Below are 11,849 nucleotides of genomic sequence, written 5' to 3' on the forward strand. Positions count from 1 at the left end.
TGCACCATCTGTTCTCCACTGTTCCGGATGTCGCTATCGAGGTATATCATTATACCATCACAGTCTCCCACCAAGCATCTGCTGGATTGAATGATCCAAATGCCTGTCTGACCCACCGCCGTACGGCGAGTGTGTCCACCCTCTGCGGTAAGCGTACCCAATTCTTCAATCATCCTACATGCATATCTGTGAATGATCTATGGAGAAGCCTGCTCATTTTTACTTATTTGTCGAAAAGGCAACATCCCTATGTTCTCTTCACATGGGACTATACAGTACCTCATTGAGGAGCATTTAAGCTTTTGTTCATCACGGACTGTTCGCATTTCTTTTTTTTTTCTTTCACAGAAACTTCATTTATTTGCTTTTTCCTGTTTATTGCTCTTGAATGAGGTAATCAATCACTTTTAAATGATTCCTTCCTTAAAATATACAATATTACTGTCTCACTTTTGGTGTAATATATGTATTTATATTAACAAAACAATTTTGTAAATTGTATGTGTATGTTTTAATATTATTAATTGGCATTGCAACACCACCCTGTTACCCTCTTTCATTCAGGGCAGTATTTCATTAAATATGTAACAAAGTTATAAGCCTTCAAAGTATAATTAAATATATGTAGCACTAACTCACGGTGGAGCTGCTGATTTGTTGCGGGCTGTTTCCGTTACCTTTTTTACCTGTGATTTCACCAACATCGGGTCTAGGGTCCCGTTGAGCTTACTAATAGACAATGTAGGCACCAGTCACTTGAATATTTTTTCCAATGCTTTAATGGGATATAACTGGAAGAAGTAGCAGGAAAGAGGTAGAAGAGTTGCAGAGAAGTTCAAATACCTTTTCTTGGTGTAGCACTGAATAATTGGAATTTTAGGGATGAGTATATCTTCCTTTCAGAGTTAAATCTTTGCCCGCCCGGATAGGTCTCTCTCACCAACCTAACAGCCGGCACGCAGCACGAACAAAAAGTCTCTGCCACAGACTTGAGTGAAATAAAACCCGTACGATCCTCTGCCACAGGATGTAGTGGTTTGCGATGAACAGCAAACACAGTACCAGAACCTTTAAGCCTTGCATGGTCTCTTCCAAGATGGGTCCTCCCCTGGATCTTCCCGATTGTCCAGCTTCTTCCCGCAGGATAGACAGCACAGGACCATCCCAACGATAGCAGGTCCCAGACAGGCTTCTGGGTGCACCTGCATGGCTGCAGCTCCGCAACCCTCCAGGCCATAGGGCTATGAGATAGCAGTCAATGACACATACCTCTAGGCCAGGAGGGCCACGAGGCAAAAAGCTCTGCGAAACATGGCATCTGCCCCATAAATACCCTCTCCCAGAATGCAACCCGGAGGACCACCTCCGCCGAGTTATCTCCGGGACAGAAGAGCACTCATTCACTTCAGCATGTTGCCTTTCCAACACCGACACATGGTGACACCGACACCCACAGGCACAGTGTGAAACTACAGGCAACACAGTCAAACTGGAACAGAGCATAAATCTGACAATAAACTAAATCTGAACTATGTACAAAACATTTGACCCACTAAATTTACCTATAAGCGGTAGATTGAAAAATCTACCAGTGCTATATATATATTTATATATATATATATATATATTTTATATTGTTTTTTGTGTGATTTGTAGAGAGTGGAGAGGGACTAGAACCCCATCGGTTTTTATTGCTGTCTGCGCTCCCATTAGTGAGATTCAACCCTTTATATTTGTGCTGTTTACCATTAGCATTGAAAGTAAGAAGAAAATCCCAAATTTTGGGTTGTCCCCAGAAAAGTAACAGAAGGGAAATCTTCCAATGGGGACACTATTTCTGGTGACCTCTTTATTTGTAGGGATGTTCCTCTCACTTCCTGTTTGGCTATGGACAGCAAGGTGAAGGAAAATTTCACCAATCGGGACACAGAAAACTACCCCCAGGATGAAATTAAGCCGTGTTCCCTAAGTTTTAAATGCAACATTTTTTATATTTATTTTTGAGGTTGCTTCAAATGTTCTCAATATGTCCTCTTTAAATGAGTCACATGGCTTGGACTTTGTAATGCTCAACAAACCTTGTTACAGGTGGGTTTTCTCATTTCTCAAGATAAATCCATAGGTGGCTGGCAGTATTTTTTGTAGAGGTGTTCGACCAAGGTGTTACTTCCAGGTACTATAGAAAATATATAATATAAAAAAACCTTCTCCATGATGAATAATGGATGGGGTAGAAACATTGAGGATGAAAATAACTGATGTTTCCACACATGACATCGTCCGTAGAGTTAAATACTGGCATGCCATACAACTTCTTCACAACACGAGTGAAAACCCTGGTCCTTGGTTGTCCCCCCTATTTTTCCCCTGTAGTTCTCAAACAAAGTTCTCCATAAACTGCCATGCCAATTGATAATGCGAGGAGAGGCCAAAAACACTACTTGCTAGTAACTAGTGACACCCTGGGCTGCTAGAAAATGGTCCTGGGGTATTGGACGAAGTGAGATGACATCAGTATCCATGTAAATTCCACCGTATCTTCCAAATCATGGCAAACCTACAGGCATCTGAGGAGGAAAGAGAGAGAAAGAGAGAGAGAATGAGAGAGAAAGAGAGAGAAAGAGAGAGAAAGAGAGAGAAAGAGAGAGAAAGAGAGAGAAGAGAGAGAAGAGAGAGAAAGAGAGAGAAAGAGAGAGAAAGAGAGAGAAAGAGAGAGAAAGAGAGAAGTGAAAGAGAGGAAAGAGAGAGAAAGAGAGAGAAAGAGAGAGAAAGAGAGAGAAGAGAGAGAAGAGAGAGAAAGAGAGAGAAAGAGAGAGAGACCCCATCTTGAATGAAGTTTGGTTTTGGGTACCAATTCACAAAAATTATTTTTTTTTTTTAGAACTTGAGAGATTTCAGAGACAAGCAAATAAATTAATAAGGAGCACGGAGGATCTCAGATATGGAGGGATATAAATAAATGTATAAGCGGCGCACACTCAAAACAATAAAGAATAAAGATTTCAAAGTATAAAAGTGCAAAGGGCAAGAGCAATATAAGAACTAATCCCAAAAAAGTTCAGCAGAGAAATAGTTGATTAATAATTATGTGCAGATAATGACTTCAATGTCCAAATATAAAGTGCAGTATTCCAAAACAGTAAAAGTGAACTTCAATTAGTGGTTAACATCTCCTCCACCAGCATCCGTGATCCACCACAGGTGTGCACCAGCCTCTCACCTCAAAGAAAGACCCCAATGGGTCTTAGTGCGCTTCAGGTCACTACAGACCATTAAGAAATCCTCTCCTTGCAGTATCACATAAGGTTGTGGTATATAGAAATGGCAATGGATGAAAATACAATATATTCCTTCTGGATAACTGCATTCTCCTTGGACGCCTCCACTCTCCTCCATTAAACACTCATAAGAAAAGGAAACAAGATCTCCATAGTCGTAGTAAATCAAATAAAACACATTTAAATCATGAGTAGTAATTCACATAAAATTTCACAGCAGTCACAGATCACGTGACTTTCTCAAGGGTTGAGAAAGTCACGTGATCTGTGACGCAAGGCGTTTGGAAGGAGCCAGGTGACATTTTATTTCCGGTCGCGGCCAAGACCAGATATCTATGTTTAGATCGATGCTGACTGCTGTAAAAGCTTTATTTGAAGATTCCTTATATTGTTTTGAGTGTGCGCCGCTTATACATTTATTTATATTCATCATTGTGGGGACACACTTTTTTAAGTTGGCTGCCACTCTTTATGTATTTTAACTGATTGATTTGCACATCAGGCTACTTCTATTCAGATATGAGGGAAGATTAACTGAACTGAATGTATTCTCCCGTGAGAAGATGTGATTAAGGGGGAACTATGATTACCTTGTATGAATACATACAGTAAATAGTTCATATTTTAAATTGTTCAACCTAAGGTCATTGCAGATGACAAGGGGGCATTCTTTGCACCTCAGGGAAAAGAGGTATGGCTGCCATATATAGGAAAGGCTTCTTCACAGCAAGAGCAGTGAAAATGTAGAATAGACTTCTACATAAACTAGTTGAAGACAGCTGTGTAGATGATTTAAAAAAAAAAAAGCCTTGATGTGTTTCTAAATGCACAAAATATAAATGGCTATAAAATATTTAATAAGAAATAACAGATTCTTGATCCTATGAGTGTCTGATTGTCTTAAAGTGGTTGTAAAGGCAGAAGGTTTGATATCTTAATGCATTCTATGCTTAGCCGTTCAGCTGTTTGGGGTGCCATCTTTTACCTCTTGTCAATCAGGTCCTGTCTGCAGGTGCCAAGGGATGCAGTTTGACTGATAAGAAAAGCCTGTATTTATGCTTGTTTGTGAGTAGTACCATTGCTTTTTTATATTTTTAATAAAACCTTTATATCCGTAATGCACTAGGTCAGTGCGCCCTCCTTTTTTCTGTTTTCCCCTTTACACAGCACCCTGCACCTCTGGAACCCTTTACACAGCACCCTACATCTCTGGACCCCTTTACATTACAGCAGTTCCTCTGTTAAGCGCTGCTCACTGTCTCTCCTCTTGCGGTATAGGAGGAGAGAGTGTCTTTCTCCTGCACCGCTTGGCCGGCTCTGGAGGTTCTGGATGTCACCCGGGTAGTGGTACTTTCCACACCCGGCCCGGGCACCCCTGCACCCTGTCACAGCTTGGCACTCCTGGCTCTCCCTGGCTGCCCTGTCACCGCACCACTGCACTGCCTGAGCCCACCCGCTGTCACCGCTTCCCTCGTGGGGGGTTGCTGGCCTGACACCCCCCACAGTGTGTGGCACCCAGGGTGGACCACCCCCCCAGTTGGTAAGCCACTGCTCTTTTTTTTAAATTCCATAATATTTTTATTGAAATATTTAGAGGACGAATATTGATTTGGAGAAGCTGACATAGAATGTGTCTGACAATTCAAGAATACATTGCAAAAACAATACTAAGATACACCAATGTTTACATAATGATATTATACTAAAGAATCAAAAGTGAGGTACATACATGTTCTAGGATGAATTGTCTGAACAGCTAAAATCAAGAGGATTTGTTGTACGTATAGTAAAAGGAGGATCAATAAACAAATTACCAAACATGTATAGCATGCACACACAAGGGTGCAAAATCCAAAGCCATTACTATTATTTAAAGGGGTTATAAAGTCAGGTTTTTTATCTTTATGCATTAAAAAAGCCTTCTGTGTGCAGCCCCCCTAACACTTACCTGAGCCCCCTCTGGATCCAGCGATGTCCACAAGTGCCTCTGCCTCTCTCTCCTCATTGGCTGAGACACAGCAGCGGTGCCATTGGCACTGCTGCTGTCAAAGTCAGTTAGCCAATGAGGAGAAAGAAGGGGAGGGGCTGAACCACGGCTCCGTGTCTGAATGGATACACAGATCTAAGGCTTGGCTCGGGTACCCCCATGTCAAGCTCCTTGCTGTAGGGGCACTCAACAGAAGAGAGAGGCACAAGGAGCGCTGAAGAGGGACCCAAGAAGAGGCGGATCCAGGCTGCTCTGTGCAAAACCTTTACTTAGAGCAGGTAAGTATAACATGTTTGTTATTTTTATAGAAAAATAAACAAGACTTTACAATCACTTTAATCATCTATAGTACCTTGAATATCTTGGGGAGTCCAAGCATGAGTAAGTGTGAGGAAAGATGGAAGAAGCCACCCCTAGGCTATAAAATAGACCCAATGGGTTGTGGTCCCCTCTTATATAGTATATAACATCATCACCAATAGGGATGAGCCGAACACCCCCCCCCCCCCCAGTTCGTTTCGCACCAAAACCTGCGAACGGCCGGAAAATTTGCACGAACGTTAGAACCCCATTGACATCTATGGGACTCGAACGTTCAAAATCAAAAGTGCGAATGTTAAAGGCTAATTTGCATGGTATTGTCCTAAAAAGGGTTTGGGGACCCAGGTCCTGCCCCAGGGAACATGTACTGTATCAATGCAAAAAAAAGTTTTAAAGATGGACGTTTTTTCGGGAGCAGTGATTTTAATGATGCTTAAAAGAAAAAAAAAAAAAAAGTTAAATATTCCTTTAAATATCATACCTGGGGGGTGTCTATAGTATCCCTGTAAAGTGGTGCATGTTTCCCCATGCTTAGAACAGTCCCTGCACAAAATGACATTTTTAAAGGAGTAAAAGTCATTTAAAACTGCTTGCGACTTTAATGTAATGTCGGGTCCTGGCAATATGGATGAAAATCAGTGAGACAAACGGCATGGGTACCCCCCCAGTCCATTACCAGGCCCTTTGGGTCTTGTATGGATATTAAGGGGAACCCCACACCCAAATTATAAAAAGGAAAGGTGTGGGGCCACCAGGCCCTATATACTCTGAAGAGCAGTATACAGGCAGCGCAAACAAGATTTGGACTGTAGGTTTGTTGCTAAGTAGAATCTGTTTGTAATTTTGAAATCTATTTTAAGCTTTTTGGAAAACATAGGGAAGAGTTATCACCCCTGTGACATTTGTTTTGCTGTCTGTGCTTCTCTTCAGAATATTTCACCTCATTTTCTGTCCCAATGAGAATGTTTTTAGAAAATTTGGGGTTTTTAGTGAAACAAGGATTGGTGATAAAGCATCAGTGGAAAGGAGAAATGTTTTTCCCATATTAACTCTTAAAGGAGAGAGTTTCCCTTCCTAGGGGTAGATTTCATCTCACTTCCTGTTGTCTCCTTCTGTTTGCAAGTAGGAGTCGTTTGTAAGTTGCATGTTTGAAAGTAGGGGCCTGCCCTATATACTCTGCAGAAATTGGAGCCTTAGGTGTTGGTGTTGCCACAACACTGTAAGCCCTCACAGGGCCCTGCTGTGAAATATTAGATCAAGAATTGTAATTACATGTCTCTGTTAAACAGGGGCAGAAAAATTGGGCCTTAGGCACTGGTGCTGGTGCCACAACACTGCAACCCCTCACAGATACTCTAGTTGGAGCGCAGGAATGAACCCTGCTGTAAAGTATTGCATCAAAAATTGTAATTACACGCCCCTGTCAAACAGGGGCAGAAAAATTGGGCCTTAGCCACTAGTGGCGGCGCCCAGAACCACAAATGTTCTTACAAGCTATCAGCATGATCATTGAGGAGGAAGAGGATAAACACTCAGCATAACAGGATAGTCACTCAGCAACAGCATAGGCAGTCTTGAAGGGATCTGACATTTAAAAAAAAAATATTCGGTTACATCAGCATCAGGTGCTTGGTAGCTGGGGGTGATCCAAGAATGATTCATTTTTATGAAGGTCAGTCGATCGACCGAGTCGGTGGACAGACGCACCCTGTGATCGGTTACAAAGCCTTCAGCAGCACTGAATGTGCGTTCCAAAAGAACGCTGGATGCAGGACAGGCCAGTAGCTCAATTGCATACTGTGCAAGCTCTGGTCAGTGATCCATCCTCAAGACCCAGTAACCCAGAGGATTTTCTGGGTTACTGCAACGCGTCCCCAGAAACTGGAAGGTTACAAACTCCTGTCCCTGGACAACGTGTTGCTGAGGCTTCGGTCAGTCAAAGAAGGAGTGGTGGAGAAGGTGGCCGTCTGACTGATGCGTATAGACAATTTTTTAGTCCGCAGCCCCAAGATCAGATCTTGCCCCTAGATATTCCTGGACCATGTAAAAACAGACACTGGCGATGGTTGCTGGAACCGATCATACCTTGGGGCTGCAGACTAAAAAAATTGTCTGAACGCATCGGTCAGACGGCCACCTTCTCCACCGCTCCTTCTTTGACTGACCAAAGCAACACGTTGTCCAGGAACAGGAGTTTGTAACCTTCCAGTTTCTGGGAACGTGTTGCACAGACCTTTCTGCAAGGCCTCCTGAAGATGTTTCATGCTCTGCTCCCTCTGCGATAGCAAGATAAGGTCCGCAACCTTACCCTTGTAACGTGGATCAAGGAGGGTTGCCAGCCAGTATTGAGCCCTCTCTTTGATACCACGAATACGAGGATCCTTCCGCAGGCTTTGCAGGATCAGGGAGGCCATGAAGCGTAGGTTTGCTGAGGCATTCGGTCCACAGTCCTCTGGGTCACTAAGGACGACATGATCCGCAGCCACCTCCTCCCAGTCACGTACAAGTCCATAGGTTTCTTGGGACTGTAAATGATCCCTTAAAGACTGCTGCTGATGCTGAGTGCCAGGCTCCACCTCCATGCTGACACAATCCTCCTCCTCCTCTTCCTGTGTGATCGGCGGGCATGCAGGAACACTGTCTGGATAAAGGGGGCCTTGAGAGCTAAGGAAGTCCTCCTCTTCCTGTGTCTGTTCTGCCTCAAGTGCCCTGTCCATTATTCCGCGCAGCGTGTGCTCCAACTGGTGGACAAGGGGGACAGCGTCACTGATGCATGCACTGTCACTGCACACCATCCTTGTGGCCTCCTCAAATGTTGACAGGACAGTGCATGCATCCCTGATCATGGCCCACTGGCGTGGGGAAAAAAAAACAAGCTCCCCTGACCCTGTCCTGGTGCCATAGTCGCACAGGTACTCATTGATGGCCCTCTGCTGCATGTGCAGCAGCTGCAGCATGGCAGTTGAGTTCCACCTGGTGGGCATGTCACAGATTAGGCGGTTCTTGGGCAGGTTAAATTCCTTTTGGAGGTCAGCCAGCCAAGCACTGGCATTATATGATCTGCGGAAATGCACACAGACTTTCCTGGCCTGCCTCAGGACATCCTGTAAGCCCGGGTACCTGCCCAAGAACTGCTGCACCACCAAGTTAAGGACGTGAGCCAAACAGGGCACATGGGTCAGTTGTCCCTGTCAGAGTGCAGAGAGGAGGTTGGTGCCATTGTCACAAACTACCATACCTGCCTTAAGCTGGTGTGGCATCAACCATCTCTGAACCTGCCCCTGCAGAGCTGACAGAATATCTGCCCCAGTGTGGCTCCTGTCCCCCAAGCACACCAGCTCAAGCACCGCATGACATCTTTTGTCCTGCGTGCTTGCGTAGCCCCTTGAACGCCTACGGAGCACCGCTGGTTCCGAAGACAAATCAGCACAGGAAGAGGCCATGGAGGAGGAAGAAGAGGAGGGGGTGGAGGAGAGAGGTGTGGCAGAATCACCACTAGTAGTATTTTGGAGGCGTGGTGGCAGAACAACCTCCAACACTACTGCACCCTGTCCTGCATCCTTCCCAGCTGCCAGAAGAGTCACCCAGTGTGCAGTGAAAGACAAGTAACGTCCCTGTCCATGCCTGCTGGACCATGAGTCAGCGGTAATATGCACCTTAATGCTGACCGCCCTGTCCAGCGAGGCCAAGACATTGTCTTCTACATGCCGGTAGAGAGCCGGAATCGCCTTCTGTGAGAAAAAGTGGCGTTTGGGAACCTGCCACTGAGGAACCGCACATTCCACAAACTCACGGAAGGGGGCAGAGTCTACCAACTGAAAACAGTTGAAGTGCTAGCAATTTAGCCAAGCTAGCATTTAACCGCTGGGCTGTGACACACCTAATTCTACACCTTCATTCCTCTCAGTGCAGGTCTCAGAGAGGACTGAAAGTATAGTGGGGTTGGAGATCCCAGCTGATGAGGAGCAAGGAGAGGTCCTCCTTGTTCTTTGGTGTGGGTCTTTTAGATACGCTTGCCAACGAACTGCATGGCAGGTCAACATTTGTCTGGTCAAGCATGTGGTGCCTAAGCGGGAGATGTTTTGGCCACGCGAGATACGCTTGAGACATATGTTGCAAATAGCAGTGGTGGGATCTGATGCACTCGTCTCAAAAAGGCCCACACCAAAGAACTTTTGGAATAACGTGCAGAGACAGCAGCGCCCTGCACATGCAGAGCTTTGCGGTGTGATGCAGTTGGTGTGCTGCCCTTAAGCTGACCCCTGGAGGGCATTCCTATCAGGCACCCACGTGGAGTCAGTGAACTCATCATCCCCTCCCTCCTCATCACTGAAGCAAAGCTGGCAGTATGCTGCAGCTGGGGGAACATGACTGCCAGATTGCTGTCGTTCTTGGGCACCCCCTCTCTCTGGGCTCACGTTACTGCCTTCCTCTAGCTGGGTACCATCGTCGGAGCCTTCAAAATGCTGGGCATCCTCCTGGAGCATGTACCCAACACTGTGGTCAAACAGTTCGGGGGACTCCTCAGGAGGACATGGTGGGGCTAGGGAAGGAGTGACTGATGCCATTGAGCTGAGGGAAGAGGCCACGTTGGCAGCTGCTTTGCCAGACAAAGTACCCTGAGCATGGGTGAGGGAGGATGAGGACGGCTGGGTCATCCACGCTACCAAGTCTTCCGCATGTTGCGGCTCAACATGTAAAAACACCTGCCTGCCAGTAGTAGGAAGAGAATAACAGGAATGGATCTAGCTAAACTGAATACAGTGTATAATATATATATATATATATATATATATATATATATATATATATAGCGAGTCAGTTAGCTGCACTTACAGTGTAGTGTGTATATATATATATATATATATATATATATATATATATATATATATATATATATATATATATATATATACACACACACACACACATACACACATATACACACACACACACACACACAATACACTGTAAGTGCAGCTAACTGACTCGCCTGCCTACGCTAACTTAAATCAAATGACACTGTCTCTCTGTCTATCTATCTCTCTCTCTCTCTGTCTCTGTCTCTCAACGCCAGAACACACTACACAGGGCCACCGTGCAGGCGGCCTTATATAGTGTGGGGCGTGTACTAAACCCCCGAGCCATAATTGGCCAAAGCCACCCTGGCTTTGGCCAATTACGGCTCTCTGTACAGGCAGCGCTGTGATTGGCCAAGCATGCAGGTCATAGTGCATGCTTGGCCATTTCAGCCAGCAATGCACTGCGATGCTGCAGTGAATTATGGGCCGTGACGCGCCACTCGAATTTGGCGCAAACTGCCCATATCGTTCGTAATTCGGGAATGACCGAACACACGATGTTCGAGTCGAACATGTGTTCGATTCGAACACAAAGCTCATCCCTAATCACCAACATAAAGACGAGCGGGGGGAAAAAAAAATGAAAAGGAAGGGGGATGGTAAAATAGAAAAGTCAAGTAAAGAGTAGAAAAGATTAGACTTAGATTCCTTAGAAAGAAGGAAATAGGGAGAGTGAGTAGATTTGTAAGAAGAACGGAAGGTCACACACAAAAAAGCCTGTAATATTGAGTAATATTATCCAGCTTTCCCAAATATTTTTTCTGTAACAACTTTCCCCAAAAAGTACCCCCCTTGATCTGTAAATGTACCTTATCAAACCATGGCTTAAGAGGTGTGTTATTAAATAACTGATCCATTTTGAGAGGGAAGAGGTAAACATTGCTATAAGATGACAGGGTTGGAAATTGTTGTCTTGCTCTCTTCTCATCTTCTTCTGTGGTAATGTCCTCCAGTCCTTTCATGAAGAAGGCCACCGGTCGGTCAGGGTAGACTCGTGCAGCTGATTCAATGGCACAAAGTACCAGGGATGGTGGATCCATGCTGTCTGTTGTCTCCACAAATAAGATTCCATTTCCTTCTCTTAGAATGGTTTTTGCACTAAAAGAACTTGACATTCCATTAGTATGGTCTATGGTTACTAATTCCGAGTCTTTCAAAATAAGGAAATTCCAGATGTAGAATTTTTCTTGACTATAATTAGTCCAACTAATAAAGGCCAACACTGTTATTATCATCAAAATAGCACATATCCTTATTACTTTCATCATTACTGTAGAATACAATAGCTGAGCTGTAAGAAGAGAAGACAGAAGTATATAAGTTATTAAACTAGAACTATAAGCAACACTTTTTTTCCCCATTTTGGATAGAGGAAGGGAAGCTTTTAATGCCTGACAGTTT

General features: G+C 44.4%; 1 pseudogene; it reads right to left on the reverse strand.

Annotated features, from left to right (window-relative positions):
* Positions 1-2,082: 2,082 nt before the first annotated feature.
* LOC141141335 (alpha-1,4-N-acetylglucosaminyltransferase-like) lies at positions 2,083-11,488 on the reverse strand (annotated as a pseudogene).
* Positions 11,489-11,849: the final 361 nt, after the last annotated feature.

This window comes from Aquarana catesbeiana, linkage group LG04, assembly GCF_042186555.1.
Source record: "Aquarana catesbeiana isolate 2022-GZ linkage group LG04, ASM4218655v1, whole genome shotgun sequence".
Classification (NCBI taxonomy): domain Eukaryota; kingdom Metazoa; phylum Chordata; class Amphibia; order Anura; family Ranidae; genus Aquarana; species Aquarana catesbeiana.